Source organism: Staurois parvus, unplaced genomic scaffold (genome assembly GCF_062004578.1).
Source record: "Staurois parvus isolate SC_StPar_1 unplaced genomic scaffold, SC_StPar_1.0 ptg000015l, whole genome shotgun sequence".
Taxonomy (NCBI): domain Eukaryota; kingdom Metazoa; phylum Chordata; class Amphibia; order Anura; family Ranidae; genus Staurois; species Staurois parvus.
In genome coordinates this window covers 6,792,756-6,816,317 of record NW_028317811.1, presented here as the reverse complement: position 1 = coordinate 6,816,317, position 23,562 = coordinate 6,792,756, and the positions used below count along the sequence as shown (strand labels likewise).

General features: G+C 40.3%; 1 long non-coding RNA gene across 1 annotated transcript in view; it reads left to right on the top strand.

Annotated features, from left to right (window-relative positions):
* The first annotated feature begins 410 nt into the window (after window positions 1-410).
* LOC149473448 (uncharacterized) overlaps window positions 411-23,562 on the top strand; it is a 74,538-nt gene continuing 51,386 nt past the window's right edge. The window contains exon 1 of the long non-coding RNA XR_016312854.1: window positions 411-724. This is a non-coding gene — a long non-coding RNA (uncharacterized LOC149473448). The remainder of the gene's footprint in view (window positions 725-23,562) is intronic.

The window sequence follows — 23,562 nt, the reverse complement described above, 5'->3', positions numbered from 1 at the left end:
TCAGTTGGGGGGAATTTTGCCCCAATGTTGATGTCAGTGGATGAAATAGTGCTCAAAGGGCCAGATAAAAGCAAGCAAAGGGCTGCATGCGGTCCCTGGGCTACAGTTTGGAGACCACTGGTCTAAACAGAAAGGGACGCATCCCTATTTCCGTTTTAAAAAAAACAGACCCGAATGGACATGAATGTAGGTGGATTGTAAAATGTGTAACAGTCATGCTTCAAGTGACAACATACAGATGATGATTAATATGTAGAAGTTTTTTTTATTTCTGTGGAAAAAAGCATGCATAAAAATAAACAGCAGGTGTCAGCATTGTACTGGAACAGTGCTGGAAACATAGAAAAACTAGAATGAAAAAAAGATATAGATAGATAGATAGACAGATAGATAGATAGATTTTAAAGTGGTAATAAACACTGCTTGCACACTTGTACCCACGGGTAACCTTCTAATAAAGCTTACCTGTAGGTACAAGGAATACAGTATGTCCTAAACATGCACCGTTTAGGAGATATTCCCTAACTCTGCAGCTGGTGACGTTACACTGCACTCTGAAGGAACGGCATGCCATCCCTTTCGGAGCACTGCGACGCAGCTGTGTGCATGCATGGGAGTGACGTCATCGCAGCTCCATCATTAAAATGGTCAGACCCCGCAAACTGGGTGAAGATGGAAGCCTCAGCAGCAGTGGCTGCACGCTGCTGAAGAGCTTTGTTTCAAGGTAAGTTCTTCATAATGCAATGCATACTAGCACATTATGACATTAGCTTGCAAGGGAAATGTTTTTCTTTCCTTTTTTTGAAACTTTACTACAGGTTTAATAATGTGCATTTATCCAATTGTTGTTTTTCTCTATTTTTTTGTCATTACAGGTACTTATATAGCGCCATCAATTTACACAGCGCTTTACATACATATATTATACATTCACATCAGTCCCTGACCCTCAAGGGGTGTACAATCTAATGTCCCTAACCAGGGGCGGACTGACCATTTGGAAACCCGGGCACTACCCAAGGGCCCGGGGTCAGTAGGGGGCCCCATGAGATGCCCCTGGTACCTTTTTCATAAGCTTTTTTGAGTTTGGGCAAGGACACAGGGGCTCTATGATCCCCTATTGCCCAGGGGCCCCATGAGTTGTCAGTCTGCCCCGTCCCTAACTCACATTTATACATACACATACTAGGGCCAATTTAGACAGGAGACAACCTACCAGCATGTCTTTGAAGTGTGGAAGGAAACCAGAGTACCTGGAGGAAATCTATTCAGGCACAGGGAGAACATGCAAACTCCAGGCAGGTGGTGCTGTGGCTGGGATTCAGACCAATAACCCTAGTACTGCCAGGTGGAAGTGTGCTGCCCCACTACTCATTCTTATCTGTCTACTTTTTTAACAAAAGATTCTGTTAAATACAGTTTGGTTCCTTGGTAGAATAGAGCTGTGAGCAGTCAGGAACAAATACTGTAGGACAGAGGCAGGCAAACTTCAGCCATCCAGTTGTTGCAGAACTACATGTCCCGGGAGGCATTGCAAGACCTCTGACAGTCACTCCCTGCATAACTCCCAGGTACAGAGATGTGATGGGACTTGTAGTTCAGCTGGCTGACCAAAGTTTGTCTATCCCTGCTGTAGGGCAATAAAAACAAAAACTAGAACAAAGAATAAAATCGACCTATCGCTCATAGCAGTCAAGATCTTTCACTAGCCGTATACAGTTATCAGTGCAGCCTCCTGAGCCACCTACCCCTCAGGTTTGCCTTTCTCTGCTTGTAGTTACATCATATCAATATTGAACAACAGTAAAGAAACGGGGAACACAGTTCCTACAAAACCACAGTGTCCTCATCATTGCCATCACCCTGAGCAAGGGAACAGCCACATTTTTCCTCCTGGAGGAGAGGGGACATTCTGTGGGGGTTATAAAAGCTGTGGGGTAGAGTTAGATGCATGCAGGCCATACATGGGATGAATTCCGACCAAATTTTCTTTCGAATTTCATTTGTGGGTCGCAGCATTGGACGATTTTTGTGTGGCCATCAAATTTGAGTGATCAGGAATGATGGAATATTTTTGAAAAACAAATGATTTTCTAATCAATGATGGTGGAATTGTGCAAAAAATCTAATAAAAAAAGAAATGAACATGAGCTGTGACCTGGATAGAAAAGAAGACTCCCAGTCAAGAGAATTTTTTTTTGTAGCAACAGGAAGTGAAATTGAAGGCTTGGTTGGTCGAATTTCGAAAGCAATAGTGGCACCATCGGATTACAAAATCCACGAAATTTCTGATTTTCTAAAGAAAATTGATTCAGAGTTTGACCCATGTATGGTCTGCGTAAGGCTTTATGTTAGGGAGGTCATTGGGTGAAGCGGTTATTAACAGGGGGATTTATAGAGGTTGGAGTAATAGGGGTTTATTTACTAAAGCTGGAAAGTGAAAAAATCTGTCTCACTTCTGCAAAGCTTAATTGAACTAGCTGAGATTAGAAGCGGATTTGTTTCTCTCCAGAACGGAGCCTGATTTTACTCCATAATGTTCTTGTAAGGTCACCATGTGAGTTCCCAAACGTCTCCTTTTCTGTTTGTTTGGAACAAGCAGTGTATGTTAGTTGCGATCATGTTGATTGCTCTGTGCACACTATAAATCTGTTAGGCTCTGTTCACACCGACGCTACTTGGGATCCAACTTGTGAGACCCCAAGTCGCATGACATGTGAAATCCCATGTTAGTCAATGAGAGCTGTCTTAATTATCACTATTGAAGTTGCTCTGACTTTAGAAAAGGTTCCTGTACTACTTCAAGGTGACTTCTATCTGACTTGTGCTCATAGATTTTGATGGAAGTCACCTCCAAGTCGGATCCTCATCTATATTGATGTGATATGGATCTGACATTACAGAGAGATTACCCAGGCAAGTCACAGGGCATGAAAGTCACGCATCAAGTCACATCAAAGTCATACTCAAGTCGCCAGCAAATCTCTAGGAAGTCGTCTGTCAAATTCGCACGACTTTCAAATTGCAGCAGTGTGAGCCAAGCCTTAGTCCATAGCCATTCTTCCATCCTGGGAGCAAGCAAGAGAGGATGGCTATGTTCCTAATACAGTGGGACTATAGAGAATGAACGTTGCCACCCTCTTACAGAAAGTCATATCATAGCAGCAAAAGAAAGGAATTTGGAGGAAGCTGTGAGCAATAGAAGGTACTTTTTTTAGTTAAGAATACGTACTTGAATAAAATTTGTTTAAATTAAATCAGAGTTTAGTGTCACGTTAAATACACTGCTCAAAATAATTAAAGGAACACTTTGAAAACACATCAGATCTCAATGGGGAAAACTATCATGCTGGATATCTATACTGATATGGACTGGGTAATGTGTTAGGAACGTAAGGATGCCCCATTGTTTGATAGAAATGAAAATTATCAAATTCAAAGACACCCCAAAAAGCAAAGTGAAAAAATGATGTAGCAGGCCAGTCCATTTTGCTGAAATTTAATTGCAGCAACTCAAAATGGTACGCAGTAGTTTGTATGGCCAGTATATGTTTGTATGCATACCTGACAATGTCGGGGCATGCTCCTAATCAGACAACAGATGGTGTCCTGTGGTATTTCCTCCCAGATCTGGACCAGGGCATCACTGAGCTCCTGGACAGTCTGAGGTGCAACCTGGCGGCGTCGGATGGTCTGAAACATGATATCCCAGAGGTGTTCTATTGGATTTAGGCCAGGAAAGCGTGGGGGCCATTCAATGGTATCAATTCCTTCATCCTCCAGGAATTGCCTGCATACTCTCGCCACATGAGGCCAGACATTGTCATGCACCAGGAGAAACCCAGGACCCACTGCACCAGTGTAGGGTCTGACAATGGGTCCAAGGATCTCATCCGATACCTAATGGCCGTCAGGGTGCCATTGTCTAGCCTGTAGAGGTCTGTGTGTCCCTCCATGGATATGCCTCCCCAGACCATCACTGCCCACCACCAAAACGGTCATGCTGAACGATGTTACATAACGTTCTCCAAGGCTTCTCCAGACCCTTTCACGTCTGTCACATGTGCTCAGGGTGAACCTTCTCTCATCTGTGAAAAGCACAGGGCACCAGTGGCGGACCTGCCAAATCTCGCTTTCAATGGCAAAGACCAATTGAGCTCTATTGTGCCAGGCAGTGAACACAGGGCCCACCTGAGAATGTCAGGCCCTCAGGCCACCCTCATAAAGTCTGTTTTTGATTGTTTGGTCAGAGACATTCACACCAGTGGCCTGCTGGAGATCATTTTGTAGGGCTCTGGCAGTGCTCATCCTGTTTCTACTTGCACAAAGGAGCAGATACCAGTCCTGCTGATGGGTTAAGGACCTTTCATGGCCTTGTCCAGCTCTCCTAGAGTAACTGCCTGTCTCCTGGAATCTCCTCCATGCTCTTGAGACTGTGCTGGGAGACACAGCAAACCTTTTGGCAATGGCACGTATTGATGTATGTGCCATCCTAGAGGAGTTGGACTGCCTGTGCAACCTCTGTAGAGTCAAGGTATCAAATAACAGTGGGGTAAGTGAGCGCAGAAAGTAATGAAAAAGGCACAATGCAGCAGCTGGCATACAAGGTAAATCTCAACACCTTAAAACTCAAAATCACATGCAGACAGGGTATGCAGCGCTAAACAAAAATTAAATGTAGAGAACTAAGTTCCCAGTAGTTCCGTATAAATGAAGTTATGATGCTGGTAGCCAGTTCAGATTCCAAATGTGATAGTAGAACCAAACCAGTTAGAGTAAAAAAATGTTCATAACAGCAAGGCATCAATATGCAATCCTGAAGAAACCAACAAAATTATGCGCTTACCACAAGGGCATACAAACAAGGCGTTGTATGCATATACTCTGGTGTATCGTCAGTGGGCAGAAGAGCCTGGTTCACATTGCAGACAGCATCCGGTCACTAGGAGGAGATATCAGCACACACTCTGGGATCCCATCCAGCTCATTAGATAGGTCCAACGGCGTCCAGCCTCCCAGTATATACTTCTCCTATGGTGGTCCACCTTTCATGACTCGCAAATAAATGAGTCATAAAGCAAAAACGATATGATGGTGAAGTATGTCTTTATTAGAAATTTCCAAAAAGAAGGTATATAACTCACATGAGCAAATAGCCAGGTCAGGTGTCAACCTCCCTGGTGATCTAGGGCTCCCTGGTGTGTAATGGCGTCAGCTGGGCGAGTCCCCTAACATGTTTCGAGCTGAACACGCTCGTTATCAAAGGGGTGACTCATAACCCGGGACGCCTGCTAAAATAAACGTGATCGCGCATGCGCATTCAGCACCGCACGCCACTACGAGCCAGCGCGCATGCGCCGATGACGTCACCCGCCGACCACGACGGCACCTAATGCGCATGCGCGGGAACGTCAACCGCTGTGTATATAAAGAGAACTAACACAGCTCCATTCACTAGTATAGAGCTGGGAGACAAACAGGAAGTTCATTGGGTACAATACATCATATTAACCCCATACAACCCCAAGAACTTCATTTTGTTGTAGCCCATCTGCTCATTATATATAGGATACCCTGCATTGCTCAACTCAATTAAAAACAAATAAAACAGTATATGTACATGAAATTAGCAATACAGCATAATCAGCTAACAATCACCATGCACAACTCATTACTAGTACAAATGCGGAAAATTCATAGATAGATAAAATATGTACAATAGTTATATGTGCAATAGAATTTATATAGATTCACATGTCCCTTAAGATCACATAAAATATTGCAAAAAATCTAAAAGGACCTAAATCTGTTGAGATAATAAAAATTTTAAATTATTTAAAAACTAAATATAAACCAACCCCTTCTTATTCAAAATCAAAAATATGGCACATAGGAATAGATAAATATTAGTATGTCAATATATCAAAAATATATTTAAAATTATATATAACACACTAAAAGACGGGACTCTATATTTGATAAAAATAATAAAACCCCAATATTTTTTAAAAATATAATGGATAATCAAAAAAGAGTATATACATAGTACAGTTAACTATTGTCAATGAAACAATTAATGTCTAGTTCCACATTGAGGCCCTGGGGTTGCAAAGATCTGAGTTCCACTATCCATTTAGTCTCAAGTTGAGACACCGCTCTCCGCTTATGCCCACCCCTCCAACGTTGCGCAATCCTATCGATTGCAGTGAATCTCAAAGTTGAGGGATCCATAGCGTGATGATCTCTGAAATGCCTAGACAATGAATGGTCTTTGAATCCTTTCTTGATATTGTTATAATGTTCTCTAAGATGATCCCTCAAACGCCTCGTTGTTCTACCTACATATTGGTAATTGCAAGAGCATTGTAGGAGATACACAGTATGTGTTGTATTACATGTAATCATTGGGTTAATTGTATATTTCTTTCCAGTGACACTAGATTCAAAATCTTTCACTCTAGTTTTGTGTATACCATTGAACCTACAAGCAACACACCTATTACAAGGATAGAAACCCTTCAGCCCAAATGCTGAGGACATGCTTGTAGGTGGGTCCACAACGTTAGGGGCTATAGAGAGTCTTAGTGGGGGTGCTTTTCTAAACGTAATTTCAGGCTGCTCAGGAAGAGCTTCCCCCAACACTGGATCACCTTTCAAGATAGGCCAATTTTTTCTAATAATCTTAGAAACCTCCTTGTACTGAATCGAAAAGTTTGTGATAAACGGGCAAAATTTCTCAGGTCTCACCGTTTTTTCCATAGTGAGCAGCCCTGTCCTATCAAGAAGCCCCACTTCCTGAATAATCCGATCCAGATTTTTCGATTCATAACCTTTTTCAATGAATCTGGTTCTAAGCACTCCCACCTGATCGTGATAATCCGATATATTAGTGCAGTTCCTTCTAAGTCTCAGAAACTGGCCCCTTGGAATATTATTCAACCAAGTGGGATGATGGCAACTATCTATAGGAATGTACCCATTCCTGTCTGTACTTTTAAAGTGTGTTTTTGTTACAATGTTTTCTCCATTATTTACCAGGACCAAATCTAAAAAATTAATCTCTTTAAAATCATAATTAAAAGATAATAAAATATTAAGGTCATTATTATTGAGGGTAATAAAAAATTTTTTAAGAGAAAACTCATCACCCTGCCATAGGAGAAACACGTCATCTATATATCTCCGATAAAACAAGAGGGAGGGCCACTCACGGGAATAAATTACATCCTCCTCCCACCTGGCCATAAACAAGTTGGCCAGGCTGGGGGCAAATTTTGCCCCCATAGCAACACCAGTGACCTGCAGATAATATGCATTGCTGAACCAAAAATAGTTTCTACGCATGGCAAAATCCAGCAGATGAAGAATGAATTCCTGGTGTAAACTAGGAACATCAGATGCTGTATTTAAATAAAACCGTGCTGCCTCCATTCCATCCCTATGTTTAATACTACTATACAGAGATGAAACATCTGCTGTCACTAGATAGGTTTCCTTATTCACCTTAAATTCTGCCAGATCCATTAACACCTGTTTGGTATCCCGCAAATAAGCTGGCGTCGATTTAGCTAAAGGCTGTAAAAAGAAGTCAACATACTCGCCTATACGGGAATTTAGTGATCCGATGCCACTTATTATTGGCCGACCTGGAGGACACTGGGGATTTTTATGAATTTTTGGGAGGCAATAAAACACTGGAAGACGCGGGGCTGCTGGACATAAATATGATTTTTCTTTTTTATTAATAATGCCTGATTCAAAACCCTTAGTTATAATGTTCTTTAATTCCCTTTTATAGGGAATTAGTGGGTTATTAGGGAGAAGATGATATGTCTCCCTATCATTTAATAGAAGGAAGGCCTGGTTCATATAGTCCCCCTTATCCATAATAACAACCCCTCCTCCCTTGTCAGCTGGCCTAATGACAAGATCTTTATTTGCTAGCAGGGATTTAATCCCGTCATTTATTGAGCGTTGATTACGTAATTTCTTAACTTCCATTTTGTCCAAATCCTTTAATGTTAAATTCTTAAAAGCATTAATATGGGAATGTGCCAAGGGGTTAAAAAGGGATGCGTTTTTTAAATTAGAAGATTTAAAATCACTATTTGTATGGACCTGAATGTCCCTAGTAGGGGGCAAATTCAGGAAATATCTCTTAAGAGATAATCTACGCACAAATTTGTTTATATCCACATACGTGTTAAATTTATCCAGCTTCCTCTTAGGGGCAAACTTCAGTCCCTTGTTCAATAAGTTAAGTTCATTATCGGTCAGCACTGCTTTACTTAAATTAAATATACCCTTAGCTGTTACATCTTTCTTTTTTTGTGGTCTGTTAACTCTCTTTCCTCCTCTCCTTCCTCTGCACGTATACTTCTTTTGCGATTTCGGCCATCCTCTAAAAAATGGTTAGACTGAGGATTACGAGGAGTTGATGCCATATTTGGCCGAGTATTAAAATTGGGAGGCAAGTTGTGTGATGGATTGTAAGCATTATGATTACCATTATTAATCCACCCCTTATTATTTGGAGGAACATTACGATTGTAGGGTACATTGTAATCACCACGTTTAGGTGATTTGCCACGTGAATAATAGGAATTTCTAATACTATAATTCTGATCATGCTGGTACTTATCCTGTGGGTCCCTCCAAGATACTCTCCGTTGTCTATTATTAGAGACAGGATGATATTGAGGTCTATAGTTAGAGTGGTAATCCAAAGGGTGTGATCTGATATCCCTATTGAACATGTCTTCATTTTCATATTCATAAAGATTATCAAATCTATTATGTATAGGGACATTATATTCTACCCTTGACTGCTCTCGTTTATTCGGTTTTACAGATGGGGCTAGAGGTCTGAAAACCTTAGGATTCATATTATGGGCAGGTGTATGCTTAAAACCAGTGTTCATATTGTTTGCCAAACTATGGCTAGTTGGATTCTCAGTTCCCTCGTTATCAGATTTCTGCCACCTAAAAACAATATTGTCTTTATAGTCGGCCAAATCTCTATTGTATTTCTTCTTTTTCTTACTCCTTTGTTCTTTTTCAGTTTTCTCCAGAAGGTTTTTTAACCTATTAGATTCAAGTGTATATCCCTCACTTTGCATATAAGGTACCAATTTCTCCCGTGTTTTGCTAATCTCATTATCAAGATATGCCAACTTTTTCTTTTTCCGTATCACTAAAAATTTTAATAAATCTAGGCCCATATTATTAAAAAAGGTAAACCATTCTACTTCGCAGTTGATATCTCCATTTTCTGGAGGAATATCCCACCTTAAAGACCTGGGTACCATATTTTCCTTGATATATTTTTCAAGGAAACTGATATCCCAAATGGTTCTAATTTCTGAAGTTACATGATTAGTTAAATGGAGGAAGATCCCATGAAGATCATCCTCAGGTGTATCCTGAATAAAAACGTCATCAGTGATAGCTGTTCTTAAAGCTCTTAGCTCAAAAATATCCATGACAAATAAATTGCTGCTCAACTCAAAAAAGAGATGGTAAAACGTACAAATAACAGTGGGGTAAGTGAGCGCAGAAAGTAATGAAAAAGGCACAATGCAGCAGCTGGCATACAAGGTAAATCTCAACACCTTAAAACTCAAAATCACATGCAGACAGGGTATGCAGCGCTAAACAAAAATTAAATGTAGAGAACTAAGTTCCCAGTAGTTCCGTATAAATGAAGTTATGATGCTGGTAGCCAGTTCAGATTCCAAATGTGATAGTAGAACCAAACCAGTTAGAGTAAAAAAATGTTCATAACAGCAAGGCATCAATATGCAATCCTGAAGAAACCAACAAAATTATGCGCTTACCACAAGGGCATACAAACAAGGCGTTGTATGCATATACTCTGGTGTATCGTCAGTGGGCAGAAGAGCCTGGTTCACATTGCAGACAGCATCCGGTCACTAGGAGGAGATATCAGCACACACTCTGGGATCCCATCCAGCTCATTAGATAGGTCCAACGGCGTCCAGCCTCCCAGTATATACTTCTCCTATGGTGGTCCACCTTTCATGACTCGCAAATAAATGAGTCATAAAGCAAAAACGATATGATGGTGAAGTATGTCTTTATTAGAAATTTCCAAAAAGAAGGTATATAACTCACATGAGCAAATAGCCAGGTCAGGTGTCAACCTCCCTGGTGATCTAGGGCTCCCTGGTGTGTAATGGCGTCAGCTGGGCGAGTCCCCTAACATGTTTCGAGCTGAACACGCTCGTTATCAAAGGGGTGACTCATAACCCGGGACGCCTGCTAAAATAAACGTGATCGCGCATGCGATTTCTAATAAAGACATACTTCACCATCATATCGTTTTTGCTTTATGACTCATTTATTTGCGAGTCATGAAAGGTGGACCACCATAGGAGAAGTATATACTGGGAGGCTGGACGCCGTTGGACCTATCTAATGAGCTGGATGGGATCCCAGAGTGTGTGCTGATATCTCCTCCTAGTGACCGGATGCTGTCTGCAATGTGAACCAGGCTCTTCTGCCCACTGACGATACACCAGAGTATATGCATACAACGCCTTGTTTGTATGCCCTTGTGGTAAGCGCATAATTTTGTTGGTTTCTTCAGGATTGCATATTGATGCCTTGCTGTTATGAACATTTTTTTACTCTAACTGGTTTGGTTCTACTATCACATTTGGAATCTGAACTGGCTACCAGCATCATAACTTCATTTATACGGAACTACTGGGAACTTAGTTCTCTACATTTAATTTTTGTTTAGCGCTGCATACCCTGTCTGCATGTGATTTTGAGTTTTAAGGTGTTGAGATTTACCTTGTATGCCAGCTGCTGCATTGTGCCTTTTTCATTACTTTCTGCGCTCACTTACCCCACTGTTATTTGTACGTTTTACCATCTCTTTTTTGAGTTGAGCAGCAATTTATTTGTCATGGATATTTTTGAGCTAAGAGCTTTAAGAACAGCTATCATTGATGACGTTTTTATTCAGGATACACCTGAGGATGATCTTCATGGGATCTTCCTCCATTTAACTAATCATGTAACTTCAGAAATTAGAACCATTTGGGATATCAGTTTCCTTGAAAAATATATCAAGGAAAATATGGTACCCAGGTCTTTAAGGTGGGATATTCCTCCAGAAAATGGAGATATCAACTGCGAAGTAGAATGGTTTACCTTTTTTAATAATATGGGCCTAGATTTATTAAAATTTTTAGTGATACGGAAAAAGAAAAAGTTGGCATATCTTGATAATGAGATTAGCAAAACACGGGAGAAATTGGTACCTTATATGCAAAGTGAGGGATATACACTTGAATCTAATAGGTTAAAAAACCTTCTGGAGAAAACTGAAAAAGAACAAAGGAGTAAGAAAAAGAAGAAATACAATAGAGATTTGGCCGACTATAAAGACAATATTGTTTTTAGGTGGCAGAAATCTGATAACGAGGGAACTGAGAATCCAACTAGCCATAGTTTGGCAAACAATATGAACACTGGTTTTAAGCATACACCTGCCCATAATATGAATCCTAAGGTTTTCAGACCTCTAGCCCCATCTGTAAAACCGAATAAACGAGAGCAGTCAAGGGTAGAATATAATGTCCCTATACATAATAGATTTGATAATCTTTATGAATATGAAAATGAAGACATGTTCAATAGGGATATCAGATCACACCCTTTGGATTACCACTCTAACTATAGACCTCAATATCATCCTGTCTCTAATAATAGACAACAGAGAGTATCTTGGAGGGACCCACAGGATAAGAACCAGCATGATCAGAATTATAGTATTAGAAATTCCTATTATTCACGTGGCAAATCACCTAAACGTGGTGATTACAATGTACCCTACAATCGTAATGTTCCTCCAAATAATAAGGGGTGGATTAATAATGGTAATCATAATGCTTACAATCCATCACACAACTTGCCTCCCAATTTTAATACTCGGCCAAATATGGCATCAACTCCTCGTAATCCTCAGTCTAACCATTTTTTAGAGGATGGCCGAAATCGCAAAAGAAGTATACGTGCAGAGGAAGGAGAGGAGGAAAGAGAGTTAACAGACCACAAAAAAAGAAAGATGTAACAGCTAAGGGTATATTTAATTTAAGTAAAGCAGTGCTGACCGATAATGAACTTAACTTATTGAACAAGGGACTGAAGTTTGCCCCTAAGAGGAAGCTGGATAAATTTAACACGTATGTGGATATAAACAAATTTGTGCGTAGATTATCTCTTAAGAGATATTTCCTGAATTTGCCCCCTACTAGGGACATTCAGGTCCATACAAATAGTGATTTTAAATCTTCTAATTTAAAAAACGCATCCCTTTTTAACCCCTTGGCACATTCCCATATTAATGCTTTTAAGAATTTAACATTAAAGGATTTGGACAAAATGGAAGTTAAGAAATTACGTAATCAACGCTCAATAAATGACGGGATTAAATCCCTGCTAGCAAATAAAGATCTTGTCATTAGGCCAGCTGACAAGGGAGGAGGGGTTGTTATTATGGATAAGGGGGACTATATGAACCAGGCCTTCCTTCTATTAAATGATAGGGAGACATATCATCTTCTCCCTAATAACCCACTAATTCCCTATAAAAGGGAATTAAAGAACATTATAACTAAGGGTTTTGAATCAGGCATTATTAATAAAAAAGAAAAATCATATTTATGTCCAGCAGCCCCGCGTCTTCCAGTGTTTTATTGCCTCCCAAAAATTCATAAAAATCCCCAGTGTCCTCCAGGTCGGCCAATAATAAGTGGCATCGGATCACTAAATTCCCGTATAGGCGAGTATGTTGACTTCTTTTTACAGCCTTTAGCTAAATCGACGCCAGCTTATTTGCGGGATACCAAACAGGTGTTAATGGATCTGGCAGAATTTAAGGTGAATAAGGAAACCTATCTAGTGACAGCAGATGTTTCATCTCTGTATAGTAGTATTAAACATAGGGATGGAATGGAGGCAGCACGGTTTTATTTAAATACAGCATCTGATGTTCCTAGTTTACAACAGGAATTCATTCTTCATCTGCTGGATTTTGCCATGCGTAGAAACTATTTTTGGTTCAGCAATGCATATTATCTGCAGGTCACTGGTGTTGCTATGGGGGCAAAATTTGCCCCCAGCCTGGCCAACTTGTTTATGGCCAGGTGGGAGGAGGATGTAATTTATTCCCGTGAGTGGCCCTCCCTCTTGTTTTATCGGAGATATACAGATGACGTGTTTCTCCTATGGCAGGGTGATGAGTTTTCTCTTAAAAATTTTTTTATTACCCTCAATAATAATGACCTTAATATTTTATTATCTTTTAATTATGATTTTAAAGAGATTAATTTTTTAGATTTGGTCCTGGTAAATAATGGAGAAAACATTGTAACAAAAACACACTTTAAAAGTACAGACAGGAATGGGTACATTCCTATAGATAGTTGCCATCATCCCACTTGGTTGAATAATATTCCAAGGGGCCAGTTTCTGAGACTTAGAAGGAACTGCACTAATATATCGGATTATCACGATCAGGTGGGAGTGCTTAGAACCAGATTCATTGAAAAAGGTTATGAATCGAAAAATCTGGATCGGATTATTCAGGAAGTGGGGCTTCTTGATAGGACAGGGCTGCTCACTATGGAAAAAACGGTGAGACCTGAGAAATTTTGCCCGTTTATCACAAACTTTTCGATTCAGTACAAGGAGGTTTCTAAGATTATTAGAAAAAATTGGCCTATCTTGAAAGGTGATCCAGTGTTGGGGGAAGCTCTTCCTGAGCAGCCTGAAATTACGTTTAGAAAAGCACCCCCACTAAGACTCTCTATAGCCCCTAACGTTGTGGACCCACCTACAAGCATGTCCTCAGCATTTGGGCTGAAGGGTTTCTATCCTTGTAATAGGTGTGTTGCTTGTAGGTTCAATGGTATACACAAAACTAGAGTGAAAGATTTTGAATCTAGTGTCACTGGAAAGAAATATACAATTAACCCAATGATTACATGTAATACAACACATACTGTGTATCTCCTACAATGCTCTTGCAATTACCAATATGTAGGTAGAACAACGAGGCGTTTGAGGGATCGTCTTAGAGAACATTATAACAATATCAAGAAAAGATTCAAAGACCATTCATTGTCTAGGCATTTCAGAGATCATCACGCTATGGATCCCTCAACTTTGAGATTCACTGCAATCGATAGGATTGCGCAACGTTGGAGGGGTGGGCATAAGCGGAGAGCGGTGTCTCAACTTGAGACTAAATGGATAGTGGAACTCAGATCTTTGCAACCCCAGGGCCTCAATGTGGAACTAGACATTAATTGTTTCATTGACAATAGTTAACTGTACTATGTATATACTCTTTTTTGATTATCCATTATATTTTTAAAAAATATTGGGGTTTTATTATTTTTATCAAATATAGAGTCCCGTCTTTTAGTGTGTTATATATAATTTTAAATATATTTTTGATATATTGACATACTAATATTTATCTATTCCTATGTGCCATATTTTTGATTTTGAATAAGAAGGGGTTGGTTTATATTTAGTTTTTAAATAATTTTAAATTTTTATTATCTCAACAGATTTAGGTCCTTTTAGATTTTTTGCAATATTTTATGTGATCTTAAGGGACATGTGAATCTATATAAATTCTATTGCACATATAACTATTGTACATATTTTATCTATCTATGAATTTTCCGCATTTGTACTAGTAATGAGTTGTGCATGGTGATTGTTAGCTGATTATGCTGTATTGCTAATTTCATGTACATATACTGTTTTATTTGTTTTTAATTGAGTTGAGCAATGCAGGGTATCCTATATATAATGAGCAGATGGGCTACAACAAAATGAAGTTCTTGGGGTTGTATGGGGTTAATATGATGTATTGTACCCAATGAACTTCCTGTTTGTCTCCCAGCTCTATACTAGTGAATGGAGCTGTGTTAGTTCTCTTTATATACACAGCGGTTGACGTTCCCGCGCATGCGCATTAGGTGCCGTCGTGGTCGGCGGGTGACGTCATCGGCGCATGCGCGCTGGCTCGTAGTGGCGTGCGGTGCTGAATGCGCATGCGCGATCACGTTTATTTTAGCAGGCGTCCCGGGTTATGAGTCACCCCTTTGATAACGAGCGTGTTCAGCTCGAAACATGTTAGGGGACTTGCCCAGCTGACGCCATTACACACCAGGGAGCCCTAGATCACCAGGGAGGTTGACACCTGACCTGGCTATTTGCTCATGTGAGTTATATACCTTCTTTTTGGAAATTTCTAATAAAGACATACTTCACCATCATATCGTTTTTGCTTTATGACTCATTTATTTGCGAGTCATGAAAGGTGGACCACCATAGGAGAAGTATATACTGGAAGGCTGGACGCCGTTGGACCTATCTAATGAGCTGGATGGGATCCCAGAGTGTGTGCTGATATCTCCTCCTAGTGACCGGATGCTGTCTGCAATGTGAACCAGGCTCTTCTGCCCACTGACGATACACCAGAGTATATGCATACAACGCCTTGTTTGTATGCCCTTGTGGTAAGCGCATAATTTTGTTGGTTTCTTCAGGATTGCATATTGATGCCTTGCTGTTATGAACATTTTTTTACTCTAACTGGTTTGGTTCTACTATCACATTTGGAATCTGAACTGGCTACCAGCATCATAGAGTCAAGGTATCGCCTCATGCTACCAGTAGAGACAATGACTCTAGCCAAATGCAAAACTAGTGAAAAACAGTCAGGATAGATGAGTAGGGAAAAAAATGTCAGTGGCCTCCACCTGTAAAACCATTTCTGTTTTGGAGGGTCGTCTCATTGTTGCCCATCTAGTGCACCTGTTGTTAATTTCATTAACACCAAAGCAGCTGAAACTAATTAACAACCCCCTCTGCTACTTAACTGACCAGATCAATATTCCAGGAGCTTAATTGACTTGATGCTATACTCCGATTAAAAAGTGTTTCTTTAATTTTTTTAAACAGTGTATTTCACTTGGACAGAATTGACCTTTATGTTCTCCCAACCAAGCTTACTGGCTGAAATATATGTTGTCTGTAGCAGCTAACTGGATTAAGGACAACCAACCAAGCATTCCAGACCATGCTTCTCGCATACAAAGTATTTTTATAATATGGGAAGTTCATCTTTTCTACTTTCTCAGTATTATGGTCTGTATGTTTTAAAACTCACCCTATAATTTATTGGTTACCACAATACACAACATTCAATAAAAATAAGAAAGAATCACTGCTTATCTGTATTTCATTTTCTTTTTTGAATGCTCTGTTGGAAAAAAAACGATCTACATCACACACTAACAGCCTGATTGTAGAATAAAAGGTCTGTATAAGCTAAGGGCAACATAGGCCCTTGACACCAACCATATATAAATATGTGCATTTTAATGGCAAACGTAAATTTTTGCGTTGTGTGTGAACGCTAGTGCATTAACGCGCAATATGTTGTGTGTAGACATGCATTGTGTGGCATAAATTGGACATGTACCATTTTTGGCAATGCCACACTCCACAACACACTGCTGTGCATTGCCATGTGTTTTGGCACACTGAACCGCAGGTGCATTGCTTTAGTTTCTTGGGGTGCTACTTAAAATGAATCAACCTACAGTGGATATAAAAAGTCTACACACCCCTGTTAAAATGTCAGGTTTCTGTGATGTAAAAAAATGAGACTAAGATTAAGCATTTCAGAACTTTTTCCACCTTTAATGTGACCTATAAACTGTACAACTCAATTGAAAAACAAACTGAAATCTTTTAGGGGGGGAAGTAAACTTAAAAAACTAACATAATGTGGTTGCATAGGTGTGCACACTCTCTTATATCTGGGGATGTAGATGTGTTCAAAATTAAGAAATCACATTCAAAATCATGTTAAATAGGAGTCAGTACACACCTGCCATCATTTAATGTGCCTCTGATAAACCCCACATCAAGATCAGCTGTTCTGGTAGGTCTTTCCTGACATTTTCCTAGTCGCATCCTACAGCAAAAGCCATGGTCCGCAGAGAGCTTCCAAAGCATCAGCGGGATCTCATTGTTAAAAGATATCAGTCAGGATACGGGAACAAAAGATTTTCCAAGGCTTTAGATATACCATGGAATACAGTGAAGACAGTCACCAAGTGGAGAAAATATGGTGCAACAGTGACATTACGAAGAACTGGTCGTCCCTCCAAAATTGATGAAATGACGAGAAGAAAACTGGTCTGGGAGGCTTCCAAGACGCCTACAGCAACATTAAAGGAGCTGCAGGAATATCTGGCAAGTACTGGCTGTGTGGTATATGTGACAACAGTCTCCCGTATTCTTCTCATGTCTGGGCTATGGGGTAGAGTGACTTTTCTTAAAAAAACATCTAAGCCCGGCTAAATTTTGCAAAAACACATCTGAAGTCTCCCAAAAGCATGTGGAAAAATGTGTTATGGTCTGATGAAACCAAGGTTGAACTTTTTGGCCATAATTCCAAAAGATATGTTTGGTGCATAAACAACACTGCACATCACCAAAAGAACATCATACCCACAGTGAAGCATGGTGGTGGCAGCATCATGCTTTGGGGCTTTTTTTCTTCAGCTGGAACTTGGTCCTTAGTCAAGGTAGATGGAATTATGTACAGTTCCAAATACCAGTCAATATTGGCAGAAAACCTCCAGGCTTCTGCTAGAAAGCTGAACATTAAAGAGGAACTTCATCTTTCAGCATGACAACGACCCAAAGCATACATCCAAATCAACAAAGGAATGGCTTCACCAGAAGAAGATTAAAGTTTTGGAATGGCCCAGCCAGAGTCCAGACCTGAATCCAATTGAAAATATGTGGGGTGATCTGAAGAGGGCTGTGCACAGGAGATGACCTTGTAATCTGACAGATTTGGAGTGTTTTTGCAAGGAAGAGTGGGCAAATATTGCCAAGTCTAGATGTACCATGCTGATAGACTCATACCCAAAAAGACTGAGTGCTGTAATCAAGTCAAAAGGTTTCAACAAAGTATTAGTTTAAGGGTGTGCACACTTATGCAACCATATTATTTTAGTTTATTTTTACTTCCCTGTGTATTTAATTTTAGCGCTGCACCATATGTACATTATTTGATCGCCTGTGCAGTGTTTGTTTTTTGCGCTATAAAAAAGGACAGAAAATTTTTGCTAAAAAAACAATATTTTTACTTTTTGCTATTAAACATGGAAGTAAAAAAATATAAAAAAACAAATTTCATCATAAATTTATACCAAAATGTATTCTGCTATATGTCTTTGCTAAAAAATAAAAACTACTCAAGTTGACTGCGACCAGAAATGCTAGGGGGTGTTTTTCAAAGTGATTTCTCAGCAAAATAAAACATGGAGACATAGATGGATGGAGGAGTTTGATTTAAATATTAGAAATGAATTAAATAGCACTTCTGGTTTGTGATGCTCAGATGCAGTGTTGTTCTGCTTTAACACAGAGCGCATGGGTTAGTAGTAATGGCTTCCGGAACAGACTCAGGATGTACTGTATGGTGTTAGTTCACTTTTTCATTTTTTTCTGAAAATGTGAACTTACATTTTAATGAAATGTCAAAAGACTCATTTGTAACTAAATAATTGAGACAAAGAAACAACAAAGCTGATCGGAGTTAAATTATATATAGGGGAGCTGTCTTATCTGCCAAAGGGTCTGTGTATTTTTCCAGTCAAATTTTGTCCTGCCAGGAAGCAGGACCATGATAGTGACCTAACTTTTCTCTACTGCAGCTAAGCAATACAGCCCAGTCACCTGACTGCCCCCTGTCTGTGATTGGACAGTAAAGGAGTAGCCATAGACAGACAAGGTACACATGTACATGTCCCATACCTGATGGGTGTGCATGGCAATGGTGCTTCTCTCTCACCCAGTCTTAGTGCTCCTGTGTAGGAGATTACACAAAGCTGATACCAAAATATTCAGAATACTCAGGAACACATTACTGCATTTATTGGTGGTAATATCTGTCTGTAACATTACCATAGATACCATAACATGTTTTTCTAACTATGTATTTAGAAAGTTGAATGAATGTAAAGAAACTAATTAAATATAATAAAAATGCAAAATGAGTTCAAAATGATTACGACTGCTTGCAATAAAAAAGAGCTTTTCAATCAAATAGAAAGATAAGAAAGTCTGACAATCGCCTTTCCTCACTTTGTGTAGAAAGTCATCAAAAAGAGAAACAATGTGCAACATACAGATCCTTCAAATTCATTACAGCCAACATCATCCATTCATCTTTCACCAGCTAAGAGCAATCAGAGCATTGATGAGTGCTAAGGCTAGCTGCTGTGGGATACTACATCTAACACTCTGCCCTATTAAATATACCCAAGTGCAGGGGCGGACTGACCATTTGGAAACTTGGGCACTGCCTGAGGGCCCGGGGTCAGTAGGGGGCCCCATGAGATGCCCCTGGTACCTTTTTCATAGGCTTTTTTGAGTTTGGGCAAGGACACAGGGCCCCATGATCCCCTATTGCCAGGGGGCCCCATGAGTTGTCAGTCCTCCCCTGCCCAAGTGTCTATTATTTTACCAATCTAGAACATGAATGAATCCAACAATATACACCCCATCCTATATCCACCCACCACTGAATGACAGACAACGGAAAAGTCAACTCTTAAATAGGTAAACTTCCAATATGCTCTCATGAGAAAATGGAACAAAATACTTCACTGCCTCAAATGCATTACGTTAGTCTATTCCAAGGAACATTTATACATTTCAGCATTTGTTGTAGTGATGATTATTTTTTTAGCAACTACAGCCATAAGATTTTAACTAGCCACAGACTTTAAGTGCGCTACATACAGTGAGGTTTATTTACTAAAGCTGGTTAACTCAGAATCTCGTACACCTGTGCATGGTAGCCAATCAGCTTCAAACCTCAGCTTGTTCAAATAAGCTTTAGCAATAAAACCTGGAAGCTGATTGGTTTCCATGCAGAAGTGCACAAAATTCTGAGTAAACCAGCTTTAGTAAATAAACCCCAGTGGGTATAGAAAAGAATTGCACCCAAATTAAATTTACATCCTTTTTTCCCATGAGTTGAGCTTTCTTTCTGTGGTATTTGATCTCCTGTGCAGTTTTTATTTTTTGCGCTGTAAAAAAAAAGACCAACAATTTTAGGCAAAAAAACTATATTTTTTATTTTTTTGCTATTAAACATATCCAGTAAAAAAATTAAAAAAATCAAATTTCTTCATCAGTTTACAGCAAAATGAATTCTGCTACATGTATTTGCTAAACAAAATCCCAATACGTGTAAATTAATTGGTATACGTGAAAGTTATAGTGCTTACAAATGGCCGTATATATACTGGAATTTTTTTTATTTCTTTACTAGTAATGGCGGTGATCAGCGACTTATAGCAGGATTGTGGGACTGCGGTGGACATTCTGACACTGGGGGGAACTGACGTGATGTCACTGACATCCCCAGTGACACCAATACAGTAATCAGTGTTAAAAAAAGCACTGACACTGTACACCTCACCCCCTCGGTCTCCGCCCGAATCACACACCTGTTTTGGAGAGGTTCAGTTTAAGGAAGTGGAGCGACATCCAGTCTGATATGTCGCTCCACTTCCTTAAACTGAACCTCTCCAAAACCGAGTTTCTTGTCTTCCCTCCAGCCCGGACACCACCCCCCATTGACTTCTCCATCATGTCCAACAACGCCACCATCAAACCCGCCCCGCAGGCCAGAGTACTTGGTGTCATTCTGGACTCCAACCTATCCTTCCAGCCCCAAGTCCACTCTTTAACAAACTCGTGCAGACTCCACCTCCGCAACATCGCCAAAATCCGCACGTTCCTAACTCCAGAAACCACTAAACAGCTCATCCACTCCCTCATCATATCACGACTCGATTACTGCAACTCCCTCCTCACTGGCCTGCCTCGCCGCTGGCTATCCCCGCTTCAGTCCATCCTGAATACGGCTGCCAGACTCATTCACCTTTCCAACCGCTCCGTTTCCGCCACCCCCCTCTGCCAATCCCTCCACTGGCTTCCGATTGCGCAACGGATCAAATTCAAAATCCTAACGCTGATGTACAAAGCTGTCCACCATACTGCCCCGAACTACATCACTGACCTAATATCCAAGTACCGCCCAGCACGCACACTCCGCTCCTCACAAGACCTCCTTCTCTCTAGTTCCCTGGTCTCCTCCTCCCATGCCCGCCTCCAGGACTTCTCCAGGTTGTCACCCATCCTCTGGAACTCCCTGCCCCAACCCATCAGATTATCACCTACTCTCCTCTCCATTAGGCGCACCCTGAAAACCCATCTCTTCAGGGAAGCCTACCCCGCCCCCTGCTAACTTGCCGACCTCCTCCACTCTTCCTACCACTCCATCCCCCACAGCTATCTCCTCCTGTGCCACCATCCCCTCCCTCCTAGATTGTAAGCTTGAAAGAGCAGGGCCCTCGATCCCCTCATGTTTTGCATTGTATTGGTATTGTTCTGTCACATGTTCTGTCCCCCTTTGTAATGTACAGCGCTGAGCGAACTATTGGCGCTTTATAAATACTGTATAATAATAATAATAATAATACTAATGTCATAGGGCAGGGAGTGTTTTACTAGGGGGCCGTGTCAGTGTGCTTCACTGAAATCCCACTGCTCTGGATGGCTGTGCTGTACACAGCCATCCAGAGCAATGTGACCAAGCTGACAGGGAGGAGGACTGTTAGTAAACAAAACAGTCCTCCTCCCCATCAGAGATCTTTGGAAATCACTGGGCACTGACAAGTAATTATCGTCCGGGACCCAATGATTGACACCCGAGAATGGCGGCACGGGTACAACACGGGTGGGTAGCTTGCAACCCCTATCCGGAATTGCAAAATTATACATATACAGTTGTGTTCAAAATAATAGCAGTGTGTTGAAAAAAGTGAATAAAGCTCAAAATCCTTCTAATAGCTTTTATTTCCATACACACAAATGCATTGGGAACACTACACATTCTATTCCAAATCAAAACATGAAGAAAAATATATCACATTTGTGTTGTTCCTCTAAAAATATTGAAGAAAAGTGAATATTAGACTGTTCAAAAAAATAGCAGTGTTTGTATTCTTCTTTACAAACTCAAACATTCACTATATAAACTGAAAAATGTTTGAAGATTTTGCTTTCCTTTGAATCACTTAATGAATATTTAGTTGTATAAGCACTGTTTCTGAGAACTGCTGTACATCTGTGTTGCATGGAGTCAACCAACTTCTGGCACCTGTGAACAGGTATTCCAGCCCAGGATGATTGGACTACATTCCACAGTTCTTCTCTATTTCTTGGTTTTGCCCCAGAAACTGCATTTTTGATGTCACCCCACAAGTTTTCTATTGGATTAAGATCCGGGGATTGGGCTGACCACTCCATAACATCAATCTTGTTGGTCTGGAACCAAGATGTTACACGTTTACTGGTGTGTTTGGGGTCGTTGTCTTGTTGGAACACCCATTTCAAGGGCATTTCCTCTTCAGCATAAGGCAGCATGACCTCTTCAAGTATTCTGATGTATTCAAACTGATCCATGATCCCTGGTATGCGATAAATAGGCCCAACACCGTAGTATGAGAAACATCCCCATATCATGATGCTTGCGCAACCATGCTTCACTGTCTTCACAGTGTACTGTGGCTTGAATTCAGTGTTTGGGGGTCGTCTGACAAACTGTCTGCGGCCACTAGACCCAAAAAGAACAATCTTACTTTCATCAGTCCACAAAATGTTGCGCCATTTCTCTTTAGGCCAGTCAATGTGCTCTTTGGCAAATTGTAACCTCTTCAGCACATGTCTTTTTTCAACAGTGGGACTTTGCGGGGGCTTCTTGCAGATAGCTTGGCTTCACATAGGCATCTTCTAATTGTAACAGTACTCACAGGTAACTTTACACCTTCTTTGATCTTCCTGGAGCTGATTGTTGGCTGAGTCCTTGCCATTTTGGCTATTCTATCCATTCGAATGGTAGTTTTTCTCTTTCTTCCACATCTTTCAGGTTTTGGTTGCCATTTTAAAGCATTTGCGATCATTTTAGCTGAGCAGCCTATCATTTTCTGCACTTCTTTATATGTTTTCCCCTCTCCAATCAACTTTTTAATCAAAGTACACTGTTCTTCTGAACAATGTCTGGAACGACCCATTTTCCTCAGAATTTTAGAGAGAAATGCACTGTAACCAGCATGTACAACATTTGCTGCCTTCCTTCCTTAAATAAGGGCAATAATTGCCACCTGTTTTCAAAGAATGAATGACCTCACTAATAGAACTCCACACTGCTATTATTTTGAACATGCCCCTTTCAATTAGTGATTCAATTACACAGAATCAGCAGCATGCATGTCATGACTGTTGGGTCTGTTGGATTTCTATTACTCTACTACACCTGCTAGTAAATTATTTGCCATGTAGAAATATCATTTCTACCAAAAACAGTGATTGATCAGGTTAGTGATGTCTGACTGCTATTATTTTGAACAC